We start from the raw sequence: 17099 nt of genomic DNA on the forward strand, positions 1-17099 counted from the left end.
CCAGAAACAAAAATACCGCAAATGACAAGGCTCACCAGTAAAGGCATATATATAGTAAAGGTAGAAAATCACCCACGTACGAATATGCTACCAAAATCAGAAATCATGACTAGAGTACAAATGCAAGACACTGGAGATGCACTTGAAAATAAGAGACCAACAACTTAAAACAATCATACACACACACACACACACACACATACATACATACTCCTATATCAAAACTTCAGGGTATCTGCAAACCAAAAATCTATAATTGATACACAAACAAACAAGAAAAATCAACTAAAACATAACACTAAAGATAGTCAAAAAATCACAAGAGGAAAGAACAAGAGAAGAAAAAAGAGCAACAAAAACAAATCCAAAACAGTTAATAAAATGGCAATAAGAACATACATATCAATAATTACCTTAAATGTAAATGGAATAATGCCCCAACCAAAAGACATAGACTGGCTAAATGGATACAAAAACAAGATCCATATATGTGCTATCTTGAAGAGACCCACTTCACTTCAAGGGACACATACAAACTGAAAGTGAGAGGATGGAAGAAAACATTCCATGCAAACGGGAATCAAAAGAAAGCTGCATGGAGTTCCCGTCGTGGCGCAGTGGTTAACGAATCCGACTAGGAACCATGAGGTTGCGGGTTCGGTCCCTGCCCTTGCTCAGTGGGTTAACGATCCGGCGTTGCCGTGAGCTGTGGTGTAGGTTGCAGACGCGGCTCGGATCCCACGTTGCTGTGGCTCTGGCATAGGCCGGTGGCTACAGCTCCGATTCAACCCCTAGCCTGGGAACCTCCATATGCCGCAGGAGTGGCCCAAGAAATAGCAACAACAACAACAACAAAAAAAAAAAGACAAAAAGACAAAAAAAAAAAAAAAAGAAAGCTGCAGTAGCAATGCTCATATCAGACAAAATAGATCTTAAAATAAAGAATATTATAAGAAACAAGGAAGAACATTACATAATGATCAAACAATTAATGCAAGAAGACGTAACAATTGGAAATATATATGCACCCAACATAGGGTGGGAAATATATATGCACCTCAATATATAAGGCAACTGCTAACAACCTTAAAAGGAGGAATTGACAATAACACAATAATAGCAGGGGACTTTAACACCCCACTTACAGCAATGGACAGATCATACAGGCAGAAAATCAACAAGGAAACACAGGCCCTGAATGAAGCATTAGACCAGATGGATTTAATAGATATTTATAAGACATTCCAGTCAAAAGCAGCAGAATACACATTCTTCTCAAGTGCACATGGAATCTTCTCTAGGATGAGCACATTCTGGGCCATAAATTAAGTCTCGGCAACTTTAAGAAAATTAAAATTACATCAAGCATCTTTTCTGACCACAACACTATACAACTGGAAATCAACATCGAGAAAATAATTCCAAAAAACACAAACACAAGAAGACTAAACAACACATTACTACACAAGCAGTGGATCACTGAAGAAATCAAAGAGGAAATTAAAAAATACCTAGCAGCAAATGACAACAAAGATACAACACTCCAAAATCTATGGGATGCAGCAAAAGCCATTCTAAGAGGAAAGTTTATACCAATACAAGCCCGCCTCAGGAAACAAGAAAAAGCTCAAATAAACAAGCTAACTTTACATCTAAATTGGTTAGAGAGAGAAGAACAGACAAGACCTAAAATAAGCAGAAGGAAAGAAATCATAAAGATCAGAGCAGAAGTCAATGAAATAGAAACATAGAAAAGATAAATGAAACAAAAAGCAGGTTCTTTGAAAAGATGAACAAAATTGATAAACCCTTAGCCAGACTTATCAAGAAAAAAAGAGAGAGGACTCAAATCAATAAAATTAGAAATGAAAAAGGAGAAGTAACAACAGACATCACAGAAATACAAAGGATCATAAGAAACTATAACATGCAACTATATGCCAATAAAATGGAAAACCTAGAAGAAATGGACAAATTCTTAGAAAAGTACAATCTTCCAAGACCAAACCAAGATGAAAGAAAAAATATGAATGGACCAACCATAAGTACTGAAACTGAAACTGTGATTAAAAAAACTTCCAACAAATAAAATTCCAGGATCAGATAGATTCACAGGCAAATTCTATCAAACATGTTAGAGAAGAGCTAACACCTCTCCTTCTGAAACTACCCAAAAAAATTGCAGAAGAAGGAATACTCCCAACCTCATTCTGAGGCCATCATCACCCTGATACCAAAGCCAGACAAAAATATCACAAAAAAAGAAAATTACAAGCCAATCTCACTGATGAACATCAATGCAAAAATCCTCAACAAAATACTAGCAAACCAAATCCAACAATATATTAAAAGGATTGTACATCATGATCATGTGGGATTTATCCCGGGGATGCAAAGATTCTTCAATAACAGCAAATCAATCAGTGTGATACACCACATTAATAAACTGAAGAATAAAAACCATATGATCCTCTCAATTGACACAGAAAAAGCCTTTGACAAAATCCAACACCCATTTCTAATAAAAACCCTTCAGAAAGTGGGCATAGAGGAACCTACCTCAATGTAATAAAGGCCAAACCCACAGCTAACATCATTCTCAATGGTGAAAAGCTCAAAGAATTCCCACCGAGATCAGGAACAAGACAAGGATGTCCACTCTCGCCACTACTCTTTAACATAGTTTTGGAAGTCCTAGCCATGGCAATCAGAGAAGTAAAAGAAATAAAAGGAATCCAAATTGGAAAGGAAGAAGTAAAACTATCACTATTGGCAGATGATATGATACTATACCTAGAGAATCCTAAAGACTCTACCAGAAAACTGTTAGAGCTCATCCATGAATTTGGCAAAGTTGCAGGATACAAAGTAATACACAGAAATCGACTGCATTTCTATATACTAACAACGAAAGATCAGAAAGAGAAATTAGGGAAGCAATCCTGTTTAGATATAAGACCTAGATATAAGATCAGACACTATAAAACTCTTAGAGGAAAACATAGGCCAAACACTCTCCGACATAAATGGCAGCAACATCTTCTCAGATCCACCTCTTAGAGTTATGACAATAAAAACAAAAATAAAGACATGGGACCTAATTAAACTTAAAAGTTTCTGCACAGCAAAGGAAACCCTAGACAAAACAAAAAGACAACCCACAGAATGGGAGAAAACAAATGCAAATGAAGCAACGGACAAGGGATTCATCTCCAAAATTTATAAACACCTTCTGCAGCTCAATACCAAAAATCAAACAATCCCATCAAAAAATGGGCAGAAGATATAAACAGACAATTCTCCAAAGAAGACATACAGATGGCCAAAAAACACATGAAAAGATGTTCAACATCACTCATTATTAGAGAAATGCACATCAAAACCACCATGAGGTACCACCTTATACCAGCCAGAATGGCCATCATCAAAAAGTCTAGAAACAATAAATGCTAGAGAGGCTGTGGAGAAAAGAGAACCCTATTACACTGTTGGTGGGAATGTAATTTGGTGCAACTGCTGTGGAAAACAGTATGGAGATTCCTCAGAAAACTAAAAATAGAATTATCATTTGATCCAGCAATCCCACTCCTGGGCATCTATCCAGAGACAACCATGTCTCGAAAAGATACATGTACACCAAGGTTCATTGCAGCACTATATACAGTAGCCATGACATGGAAACAACCTAAACGTCCATCCACAGAGGAGTGGATAAAGAAGATGTGGTACACATACCCAATGGAATATTACTCAGCCATTAAAGGGAAAGAAATAACAGCATTTGCAGCAACATGGATGAACCTAGAAATTATCACATTAAGTGAAGTCAGTCATACAATGAGACACCAACATCAAATGCTTTCACTGGCATGTAGAATCTAAAAACAGGACACAATGACCCTCTTTGCAGAAGAGATAATGATTCACAGACTTTAAAAAACTTATGGTTTCCAAATGAGACAGGTTGGAGGGTGGCGGGATGCGCTGGTGGTTTGGGATGAAAATGCTATAAAATTTGGTTGTGATGATCATTGTACAACTATAAATGTAATAAAATTCACTGAGTAATAAAACAACAAAAACAAAGGCAAAACACAAACAAACAAACAAACAAAAAAACAATGGTAAGGCCAGAAGAAATCATTTATAATTTTGTGCAGAAGGATTTGGTCAAGAACAGTAGAAGTTTCAAATTTTTCATTTCAAGTCTTTCTGTATTTTTTGAATTCTTATTTTGTTTATATATTCTTATCACTTACATATTTCTGAAATGTCAAGAGGAATTACCTGGAAGAACAAATTATGAGTATTTTTGATTGGCTATCTTTATATTATAATGTTCTGTATTTTTTAAAAATTCATTTTCATAAAAATCTACTCTAAGATACTGTCATCAAACTGCAACTTATAACTCATTAGTGGATTATGAAATCATTTGAGTGAGTTGCAACCAGCATTCTTCACCCCCACTACCCAGGTGAAATCACTGAACTGGTCTAGAATAGAAAATAACTAAACACAGCAGTGCACATCATAGATTATGAACAGTAGAGAACACCAGAGCAAGAGTGAATCACAGTCAGAAAATGTGGAAACTACCACACTAGGATATTATGTTAAAAGTATTCTGAATAGAGCATTCAGGAAAAATCTTAATGACCTTACAATTTCCATTTAAAAACCAAGAATCATTTTATATTAAACTGAGTTTTTATGTCAATTCTTCCTTAGTACAATCAACTTGAAAAAAAATAGTTGAAACAGTAATAAAGAAAAATATAATTTCTGAAAACTCAGAGAAAACCCTAAAAAGATGAAAAAGGTGCATTAGTAAGACACACACAACATACACTGACTTGAATGAATTCTGAAAAATGAGTCTATATACATATACTTGGAATAGCCCCCCATTATAAGTTATACACATTAATAATCTCTGGAATTGGCAAGATTGAAATTAAAAACTAAGATTATTTATAAAGAGATCACTAAAATAACATATTTTTGAAAAGGCTAAGCTATATCAGAATTTCATAATATAGACACAAGGCCAGACAGCTCAGATACACGTGCAACAGATAATCATAAGGGCATGTATTTTAAGTTGTTTTTTGTTGTTGTTGTTGCTGTTGTATCAAAGGATTTTGGAGGGGGTTCCCTCAATCCAGCCTGGTCCAACCCAGTTTCTGGGAAGATGAAGTTCGTGTATAAAGAGGAGCATCCATTTGAGAAGGGGTGCACTGAGGGCAAGAAGATCCGAAAGAAAGACTCAGACTGGGTGCTGGTGATAGTAGAAGAGGCTCCCAAACCTCAGAGAGGAGACCTAGATAAAAAGAAATACCTGGTGCCTTCTGATCTCATAATTGGTCAGTTCTACTTCTTGATCTGGAAGCGAATTCATCTCCAAGCTGAGGATGCCTTATTTTTCTTTGTCAACAATGTCTTACCACCCACCAGTGCCATGATGGGTCAGCTACGCCAGGAACACCATGAAGCAGACTTCTTTCTGTACATTACCTACAGTGATGAAAGTGTCTGGCCTGGGAAGCTGCCACCCTGAAGGTGGGGGGTCCCATTCTTCAAAGAGAGAGGTGTCCCCCCTTCCTTGATCTACTCCTCCTTGAGGCTCAAACACCACCTCCTTTCTTTAGGACCTGTACTTTCTAATGTTTGAGACTTTCTTCCAACCCTTCTTAAAACAAGTGGGAGATGACCTCCAGGACTTCTCCTTTCCTCCACTTCCTCTACCACTTTCCCACTCTGCTTCGGACTTCCCGATTGTCCATCTCTGTCACATCCAGTGATTGTTTTGGTTTCTGTTTTCTCTCTCACTGCCCAAGGTGCTCAGGATGCAACAATCCCTTATTTTCACTACCTTCTTTTGTAGGGGTAGATGGAAGGGACTGAAATTGTGGGGGGAAGGCAAGAGGCACATCAATGAAGAGAAATCACCACCACCAAAAAAAAGGGGGGATTTCTTTGTTCTAGTTATAAACTCAATCTATTGCCCAATTGCCTATTTGATAAGGGCAGATAACTATAAAAATGACTAGCCAAGACAAGAAACATAGTTCAGTCACTAAATTAAGCAAAATTAAAGGACTTCAGGGAAAGGAAATCAAAAGACTTTGTTTTCACTAACATGGCAACCACACCATGTATTTTATGTAGACAGAGCCTCCATAGAAAGCTAGTTTATTTCTTAATTTCACTAACTTCAGTTTTCAGTTTCATGTATCTTTACTACTTACCTACATTACCTTTTTCTCCCTTTTATCCACCCCCCCCCCATCCTCCATAACCCTTGCTGGCTTTTTACTTCCTTTGTTCCTTTCCATTCATCTCACCCTCTTCCAAATCCCTATACCACTTCATTTGTAATGTAACAAATGACATCTTGTATTGTTTATCTTTTTATACATATCCTAATGTTCACATATATACTTATATTAAGTATTTGGTAAATGGTTTAGTCATTCCATATGTGAGTACGGTCATTATCAGTGAATCCTTTTAGTTAACATTGGTAAGTTCTCATATAACTTAGAAGTCAAAAGTTGTTCAGGGCATAGGTTCCATGACTAAATAAGTTTAGGTAATTTACATATGTCCCAGGAATGGGAGAGCACAGGTCAAGACTAATTCTAGAAGTGATGAGACCAATAAGCGTAAGGGGGAGGGAGGCAAGATCGTACCTGACATGGGTAACGGCAATAAGGATAGAAAGGAGGAGATAAATAAAAAGAGGACAGGGCAGAATCAGTAGGATTTAGTAACCGATAGGCTGAGGGCAAGTGATCCAGGATGGTACAAGCAACTGAATAGATAACGGCACAAATTTAAGAAGAAGCATTAGCTTTGAGGTGGAGAGAAATGTTAACTTTAGAATCAGACCTGATGAGTTTGAGATGTCTATGGGGCACACTGATGATCTTGGATTTGGATCTGGAACTCACGAGAGAATGCTTAGCTGGAGGTAAAACTGAGAAGTTATCAGCAAAGTGGTGAGATTGCCCAAGAGGTATTTTTAATGAAAAGATGAGAATGTCAATTAGCAGAGACATCTTTCAAGAGGAAAAAAAAAAAAAGACTTAAGGGACTGAAAAAGAAACATTTAGGAGAAAGAGGATTAAATAGAGACTCAGAATATGTGCTCAGGCAGTAGAAGCTGTCTTCTCCCAGGAGAGAAATGTACTGTTATAAAAAACCAAGAAGAATTTTGTTCTCTCAGAAGGAAGAACAGATAATGATGCAAGTGTTGGGTGAGGTGTCTATTGGATTTGTCAACCTCTACTGGACATATTCAGGAAGCTTAAAACAAAGAGTTTTCTCCACTAAAATGATGCATTCCATGATGAAAGATATCATACCTGTCTTGTTCATTGTCATTTACTGCAAGGACAACAAGGCCAGTTGTGTGGGGGGGCACTCGACAAATACTTTTTGAACCAAACTGAAGATGGAAACAAAACTAGATTACAAAAAAAGCTAGGCTGCCCTTGATAGTTAATGGTGAGGAGAAACCATTTGGCTGTGAATGGAGGGGCACCAAAGGCTCTGAGAGCTGGTCTTATGCTGCTTTGCTCTGTTACAACTGGAGAGACTTCAACATTTTTTTAAATATGTAGAGAGAAATGTCCATAGGGAAGGAAGGAAAAGTAAACATCAGCTCATAGTTCACATATGAATATGACCCTTCCCAAAATTATTTAACTTCAGCCCAAGTGAATATGTAATTGGTTGAAGATTTGATTAAAAAAAAGAATAGAAAAAAACCAAATCAAGCAACACAGGATTATGATATAGAACAGAATGGCCTTCTTATGAGCGAGTGAGTATGGTAAAATCAACTACTTTAGTATATCTTTTCCCAGCTTCCTCCACTCCTTTACTTGTAAACTTACAAATTCTTTAAAGATGTCCCTGTAACAGTGGCAACAAGGGCTTGTGAAAGTCATTGGTTGGTAAGGCTGAGGTGGTGAGGAGGGGACAGAACTAAGGGAATATGGAAGGAAGAAGGAGGAGCTGAAAGATCTTTCATGGAAGATGTGGTGTATATACACGATGGAATACTACTCAGCCATAAAAAAGAATAAAATAATGCCATTTGCAGCACCAGGGATGGAACTAGAGACTCTCACACTAAGTGAATTAAGTCAGAAAGAGAAAAACAAATACTATGTGATATCACTTATATCTGGAATCTATACTTAGCACAAATGAACCTTTCCACAGAAAAGAAACTCATGGACTTGGAAAGCAGCTTGTAGTTACAAGGGGGAGGGGGATGGACTGGGAGCCTGGGGTTAACAGACACAAACTATTGCATTTGGAGTGGATAAGAAATGAGAACCTGCTGTATAGCACTGGGAACTATATCCAGTCACTTGTGATGGAACATGATGGAGGATAATGTGAGAAAAAGAGTATGCATATATATATATATATATATGACTGGGTCACTTTGCTATACAGTAGAAATTGATAGAACACTGTAAATCAACTATAATGGAAAAAATAATCACTTTAAAAAAAGATCCTTCATGGAAGTTTCTGAGGCAGCTGATCTACACCACAGCTGCAGCAATGCTGGATCTTTAATCCACTGCACCAGACCAGGGATCAAACCCGAGGCACTACAGAGACAATGTGGGCTCCTTAACCTGCTGTGCCACAGAAGTAACTCCAGGAAGGGTACTTTTAAATCAGGAACTACTAACATGGTTTTGGTTGTCAGCATAGTGATATTATAAGATCCAAAGTTCTTAAAAAAAACAAAACAAAACCAAGATCTCATATAAACTTCCATGGTTCAGCATACCTCAGTTCTAAATCTATCCAATCTATTAAATGTGGGCAACTGGGGGGGGGGGCTGCACCCATGGCGTGCAAAATTTCCTGGGCCAATCAAACCCAAGCCACTGCAGTGACACCAGATCCTTAACCCACTGTACCACAAGGGAACTCCATGAGCACTTTTTTCAAAGATCTGATCAAACAAAATAATGCTACTTTGTCAGCAGTTTCTCCTATCCTAAAAATATTCCTGAGAATATCAACACTGAATCCTGATTTTTCAGCATTCTGACTGGCTGGCCTTTTGCTTACATCTTACCTCAGGCCATACCAAACCACCTCTTGGCTACCCGATGCACCATGCTGCCTCATACCATAGCTCCTTCACTGCCAGAAAGTAACGTACCCCAACCTGCAAATACTCCAACACTCACCTTCCAGATTCATCTCAAGCATCCTAACTATGATGTCTTTTCCTGATGCCCCCTTTTTATCTTCTCTGCCTAACACCCAAAAATGCAATTGACTACTCTTCAGTGGTACCTGTATAACCAAACTAAAACAGAGTTACTCAGGCCAGGGATAAAGTAGAGATGGTCAATCCAGTTGTACAAAGAAAACTTAAACTAAACTTTCAGGAACTTATAGCTCTTACCAGAAATCGACAGAGAACCAGCCAACTTCCAGAGTTCAGCCATCCCTGGACTTCCTTGTTCACCTAACTCAGCTAACAATCCAAAGTAAGAAAGAAGACCACTAGGCAACCAACCAGCTGAAAAAGCCAAATAACTGCCATATTTAGCCCATAAAAATTCATTAGTCTGTGAGCAACTCAGAGCTCATTGTTCCTATAGACTTGAGTTCCCCAGCTTACAAATGAAGCCTTGCAGTAAGCTCATCTTTCTGCTTTGTTTTTTTGAGTATGTAGGGTTTGTTTTTTGACATGCCCCACTGTACCCACTTACCTCTATCATACCACTTATAACATCTGACTGTTTTATAGCATCTGACCAGACACCTGCCACTGTTCCAGACTGGAACCCACTGTTTTCATTGATCTTATTCCCCAGAGCCTAGGACAGAACTTGACATATAATGTGGACTCTAAGCAAAGTGAAATATAAAAGACTGCTGCCAAAAATTTTGGAAATACAAAATTCAAGACTATCCACTGAAGAACCACCCTACCTAAATATCTATAGCTTGTCAAATAATCCACATTACCATTAGAGCTACTGAATTTGAACCCTAGAAATAAGCAATATCAAAACAGAACCATTTCCAAATAAAAATAAATGTACTATTTTTGCCTCGATCATGAAGGATGCAAGTTAAAACATTACTCAGTGTATTCTATGTTTCCTCCCAGAAGTAAATGCAATTAAAGGTGTAGTTCCACAAGCAGGAAAGTGTTTTAGTTACATTACTATATTTCTATTGGTCTTAATTTTAAGATTTTCTATAGCCTCAAAAATGGTTGTTGCAGGTCTAAGGGGAGTGATGAAATCTATATTAGAAGTCAACAATCTTTCACTCACTTACCATGAGTCATTTCTGCTTAAGTGGATTATCTTATGTTAATGACCTAGACACATAGAAGGTTTTAAACATTTTTAAATTATAAAAGTCATATATGCCCAATTGCAAGATCTGAATCAGAAAACATAGAAAAGCACCAAGAAGAAAGTATAGATCTATACTTGTAGTCCTACCAACCAAAGACAACTTGTTAATATTTCACTATGTATCTTCTAAACTTTCTCCCATGCACATAAATATGAAAATAATAATCATGACCATAAAAAAAATCTGCCATTTATTATGATCTTATCACAGTATAATACAAGAACCATGCTAAGCAATTCAGCCACATTATTTAATCTTCAAAACAACCCAATGAAATAGGCGCTGTTTCTACTCTCTCATAGTGGAAAAACTAAAAAGGCTTAGAGGTTAAGCAACTTGTGCAAAGTCACACAGCTAATAAGTGGCAGAGTGAAATTAAGATAAACTTTGTGATGCCTAAGTTCCAGATCCTATCTGTCTATCCATGTATGTGTGTATATACACTGCCATAATATTTTCAAATATTTAGCAGCACACTAGCCAGCTTTTATTCACTTAACATATTGGAAACAGCCTTTCTGTTAATAAGTGTCTGTATCAGCAGTATTTTTCTTTTGTTGAAGTATAATTGATTTACCACATTGTGTTAGTTTCAGGTATACAGCAAAGTGATTTAGTTATATGCACATGAGTATTTGCATATGTGTATAAATATTTGCATATTTATATTCTTTTTCAGATTCTTTTCCATCATGTTAGATCATAGGATATTGAATACTGTTCCCTGTGCTATACAATAGCACCATGTTGTTTATCTGTTTTATACATGGTAATTCGTATCTGCTAATCCCAAACTCCTAATTTATCCCTCCCACACCACCTTTCCCCTTTGGTAACCATAAGTTTCTTTTTTCTTTTTTTCTTTTTTTTTTGTCTTTTTGTCTTTTTTTTTGTTGTTGTTGTTGTTGTTGCTATATCTTGGGCCGCTCCCGCGGCATATGGAGGTTCCCAGGCTAGGGGTTGAATCGGAGCTGTAGCCACTGGCCTACGCCAGAGCCACAGCAACGCGGGATCCGAGCCGCGTCTGCAACCTACACCACAGCTCACGGCAACGCCGGATCGTTAACCCACTGAGCAAGGGCAGGGACTGAATCCGCAACCTCATGCTTCCTAGTCGGATTCGTTACCAATGCGCCAAGACGGGAACTCCTTTTTTTTTTTTTTTTGTCTTAAGTTTCTTTTCTATGTCTGTGAGTCTGTTTCTGTTTCATAAATAAGTTCATTTTTGTCATATTTTAGATTCCATGTATAAGTGATATCATATGGTATTTGTCTTCCTCATTCTGGCTCACTTCACTTAGTGTGATAATCCCTAGGTCCACCCACACTGCTGCAAATGGCAGTATTTCATTCTTTTTTATAGCTGAGTACCATTCCAGTGTGTGTGTGTGTGTGTGTGTATGTGTGTGTGTGTGTGTGTGTGTGTGCGCGCGCACGCGCCTCTATATACATACATACCACATCTTTATCCATTCATCTGTCGATAGACATTTAGTTGCTTCCATGTCTTGGCTATTGTAAATAGTGTTGCTATGGAGTTCCCATATGGCTTAATGAGTTAAGGATCTGATGTTGTCACTGCAGTGGCTCAGGTTACTATTGTGCAACGGGTTTGATGCCTGGCTCAGGAAATTCCGTGTGTGTGTGGCCAAAAAAAAATTGTGCTGCTATGAACATTGAGGAGCGTGTATCTTTTTGAATTAAAGTTTTCATTGGATATATGCCCAGGAATAGGATTGCTGGATCATATAGCAGTTCTATATTTAGTTTGCTGAGGAACCTCCATACTGTTTTCCATAAAGGTTGTACCAATTTACATTTCCACCAACAGTGTAAGAGGGTCCCTTTTCTCCTCACCCTCTCCAGCATTTATTATTTGTAGCCTTTATGATGATGGCCATTCTGACCAGTGTAAAGTGGTACCTCATTGCAGTTTTGGTTACCATTTCTCTAATAATTAGCAATGCTGAGTATCTTTTCATGTATCTATTGGCTTATCTGTATGTCTTCTTCGGAGAAATGTCTGCTTAGGTCTTCTGCCCATTTTTTTTCTTTTGATTGGGTTATTTTTTGTTACTGAGTTGTATAAGGTGTTATATCAGTTGTAATAGTTGCAGTGGTATTCCACAGTCTGCTTATGAAACAGACTGCTTTATTACATTACTCCAATATTATATACACATTTTAATATTAATATTATAAACAATGCTGTGATAAATAGCTTTGTACATTTTGTCTGGTTAACTCCTTAAGATAAAAATAACCAAACATTGGAGTTCCTGTTGAGGCTCAGTGGTAACGAAACCAACTACCATCCATGAGGGTGGAGGTCCGATCCCTGGCCTCACTCAGTGGGTTAAGGATCCAGCATTGCCCTGAGCTGTGATGTAGGTCGCAGACGTGACTTGGATCCCAAATTGCTGTGACTGTTCGATTCAACCCCAGGCCTAGGAACTTCCATATGCCATGAGTACAGCCCTAAAAAGAAAAAAAAGAAAAAATAACCAAAAGAGACAAGTTCTTTTTTAAGGCTTTTGGTACTTATTCATTTCCAAGCTACATTTTAAGTGCTCAAAAGCCTTATGACTAGTGGTTACAATATTGGACAGCACAAATATTTCCCTCAGTGCAGAGAGTTCTGTTTGATGGTGCTGGTAGATCAGTTGAATTGTTGAATAGGGTACAGCTTCCCCTCTTGAACTGAAGCTGGCTGGGGTAGGAAGCCCCTCTAGATCCACTTACTCCTGAGGACCACCTTTCACAGTGACTTCTGCTCTGTGCCACAGCTACAGCACTTAGGATGCACTCTAGAGTGTCAGCACTTCCTCTGAGGAAACACAGCCCCGCCCAGATTAGGAAACAGACATTTTCCTACTGACATCGCTGTTCCTATTCCTGTCTCCAGCCCGAGCTCCCAGCCTGAACAGGTTACTAAGTATATATGGAGGGGCAGGCTTTCTGACCAACCTTCCACATTTCCCTTGAACATGCTGGCTGGTAACTGGCAGACTGATGTATGCCTTCATTTGGTTCTTACTTTTACTGTTTCCTCTACCAAAGCTCTTCAATATGATGACACTGGGAATGAGATCCTTTTTAAATTTTCCAAGGGTAAAAGAAATTGTTCCAAATTCTGCTATTTGCTTGTTTCAAAAGAAAATTGGTAAGAGGGTGAAAGATGAATCACCACCTTAAACTCAGAAATTAAAGATTTTAACGTTTATAGATATTAAAACAAATTAAAAATAACTTTATATCTAAACAGGTTCTCTTTACTTTTCCACCTGAAGTCTATTTAAAGGAGTTCCTGTTATGGCTCATCAGGTTACAAACCTGACTAGGATCCATGAGGATGTGGGTTCAATACCTGGGCTTGCTCAGTGGGTTAAGGATCTGGCGTTGCTGTGAGCTGTGGTATAGGCTGGTAGCTGCAGCTTGGCTTCTACCCCTAGCCTGGGAACTTAAGTATGCCATGGGTGCAGGCCTAAAAAGAAAAAAAAAAATCTACTTAAGGAGTTCCTGTCATGGCATAGTGGAGGCAAATCCGACTAGGAGCCATGAGGTTGTGGGTTAGATCCCTGGTCTTGCTCAGCGGGTTGAGGATCCAGTGCTGCCGTAGGCTGTGGTGTGGGTCGCAGATGAGGCTCAGATCTGGCGTTGCTGTGGCTGCGTAGGCCGGCAGTTGGACCCCTAGCCTGAGAACCTCCATATACCACGGGTGCGGCCCTAAAAAAAAAAGGACAAAAAAGACAAAAAAAAAAAAAAAAAAAAAAACTACTTAAGAAATAAGTACCTAGAAAAGGTTTCCTTAGTAAAGTATCAGAATATAGCAAGCAAGAAACAGCAAATAGTCACAAATATATTATGCAAATGGCAACTAGACTTTATGTAGTATCTTTTCATGGAAATAAATTTATTTGAGGTAGAAAGGAAAGTGCTATTTTCCCATTTCTATGTAAGAAAATAAAAAGCAGCCCAAATGTAATTATCGAATGAAAGAGCAAAACAAAAAAAAACAGGAATTCTAATTTATAGTTCAAATTATAATTCATAATCATACCAGAAAGCCCATTTTAGGAAGCTGCATTACTCTTGAAGTAATATCAAAATATAAATATATATATATATACATATACATATATATGTATATATACACAATCTGACCAAAATTAATTCTAAAGATAGACTCTTTACACAATCATGTATCTGTTAGTGACATACATCTATAGCATATTACGTATTACTGTTTTGTCAAGCAGACGAATGGGATTTTGATTTAAAGAACTCATCATCACAAAAAAAGATCACAGTATCGATTCTTATTTCATGATCAAACTCACTCTAATTCAGTCAACGAAATGTATGACATACAACTAGTAGTCACACATAACAAGGCAAGGTACGTGCTAGACACCATTTGAGAAGAAAGGATACTTGTGACTAGAAAAAGCAGAAACTGTAGAAAGACATTAATGTCTAAACAAACAAAATTAGTCTTAGAGCCAACCAGAAGAAAAACAGTTTCGTCATGTAAACCTTCACTTCATGCTGTGTCTAAGTGCCAAGACTATCTCGTGAGGGACCATCTGTCCTGGCTCTTCGGCAACTCACCTGGGAATCACTTTTGTCTCATCTGGGAGAAGCTCTGAAACTACCATGTTATATAACTGCTAGACCTGGCTGACGTGTATACAGGATCAGGGGCCAACCACATAGAAACAATTCTGAAGAGTACCCAGGGTCATCCGTCAAAAGATATAGTAGATCTACATGAAAATATGCATAATATACCCCTAAAACGCACAAGAAGAATCTAATCCACAAGGCTACAAACTTCGTTTCCCCATTAGATTCAAGCACTGCATCCCGAAAAAACAAAAAAGGGGCAAGTCACAACTGATCGAATCTTATCCTGTCAATTATAAGGAGCCGAAAAATCATTTATGAGTATTAGAGGCATACATAATAAACTACAAAGTTCTCAAAAGCAATGTAAGAGATCAGAGGCATTTTATAGAGAATAGAAATTCAAGTACAAGAAAAAGCTAAAGCTTTTTAAAGCTAAAAATCCTACACTAATTAAACCCAATGAAAAGAGAAGAAATGATACCTGCTATAGGTTTATTAGGGATATACTGTGATCCACAGTATTAGTGCCTACATATTTATAGGTTAATAATAAGCACTGAATGTAGGGAAGGATTAACTAAGTAATGAATTGTGTCTATTTATTAATTATACCTTCAACATCCAAGGCTAATTACTTTTTTATGGAAAGGCTTGTCCTGACAAAAATGCTTAGTAAATGAAAACATGATTTGGATTTCAAAAGGGTATTTGAATAATACAAGTCTTACATTTTATACCAGACTCAACAAATAGACTCTTATGTACTACAGTTTTAACAGAGGTAAGCAAATTTACTCATCAATTAAAACTGGAAAAGTCCTAGTGCTTTATTCACCCCTCAAAATTTTTTTTGGTATGATTAAGTAAGAAGGAGCAAGAAAATCACTGAAAGACAACAATTCGACACTTGTAAGTAAGAGAAAAAAATTGACATATCTTGATGAAGAATTTACAGGTTGACTTAGTACATATATAAGTGTGTTAAGTAGATATGAACCACCAGTAGGTTCTGGTACTAGCTGGTAAGATTAGCTAATTTTTTTTTAACTACAGTTGTACCAATTTGTGTCTCCCTAACTGATGTTATGTAAGAAATTGATAGCTATGCTACCCTTCTCACCCCCACCAAAAAAGTTCTGGGCTCAAATAAGTTTGGAAATGAAGTGAATAGGTTTCTTCATTACATCTCAGAGCCCTTAACAGGCTAAGGTAAAATATATTTGACAATGGAATCCTCCCCCTTCCAAAGCATAGCTTCTAGAAATATTTCCAGCTACTAGTATTCTGTGGAACTTAATTTGAAAAAGAATGACTATTCTCAAGACAGCCTACATAGTCTATGTTGACTAGAAACATATATTTACTAGATAAGCTACTCATTAAACATTAAATAACGTTGGATCTTTAGAAACAGCAGGCATACATGGAACCACAGTGCTAACATCGACAGACAATTTCTCTTTAACGGGTTTCACAAAGAAGACAGGGCCTTTGCTTTATTAGCTCTCATTCTCCCCTCTGCATTACTCCCTGTCTTGGGGGTCCTTGCTATCCAAGTCTCCTTGGTAAGGCAAAGGAGCAAAGGTGATGAAATATAAAATTGAACAGGTCCCAGGAAAAGCAGGGTAAACAAGATGTTTATTCAGACTGGCTGGAAACTGTCATTAGAGGAGTAGGTTAGTTAAAGACAGGGAGCCGGATTAGTGCCATGGAGGAGAAGACAGCTTCAGGTCAGAAAGGCTGCATAAAATCACAACAGTAGGAAGTCAAGCAGTTCTAGGGTAAGACAGCAAGGAACGTGTAAAAGGCTGAGACACTGTTCATGACTGAGAAGAGAGCCGGCTAGTTAAAAAACAACGTACTGGAGTTCCCAACTGGGAACCATGAGGTTGTGGCTTAGATCCCTGGCCTCGCTCAGCGGGTCAAGGATCCAGCATTGCCATGAGCTGTGGTGTAGGACGCAGACACAGCTCAGATCCCACGTTGCTGTGGTTGTTGTGTAGACCGGCAGCTACAGCTCCGATTAGACCCCTAGCCTAGGAACCTCC

General features: G+C 37.9%; 1 protein-coding gene and 1 pseudogene across 7 annotated transcripts in view; one reads left to right on the forward strand and one right to left on the reverse strand.

Annotated features, from left to right (window-relative positions):
- Positions 1 to 17099, reverse strand: part of CDK19 (cyclin dependent kinase 19) — a 204427-nt gene that overhangs the window by 81497 nt on the left and 105831 nt on the right. The gene's annotated exons all lie outside the window — the stretch shown is intronic.
- LOC102158581 lies at positions 5195 to 5792 on the forward strand (annotated as a pseudogene).

This window comes from Sus scrofa, chromosome 1 (genome assembly GCF_000003025.6).
Source record: "Sus scrofa isolate TJ Tabasco breed Duroc chromosome 1, Sscrofa11.1, whole genome shotgun sequence".
Taxonomy (NCBI): domain Eukaryota; kingdom Metazoa; phylum Chordata; class Mammalia; order Artiodactyla; family Suidae; genus Sus; species Sus scrofa.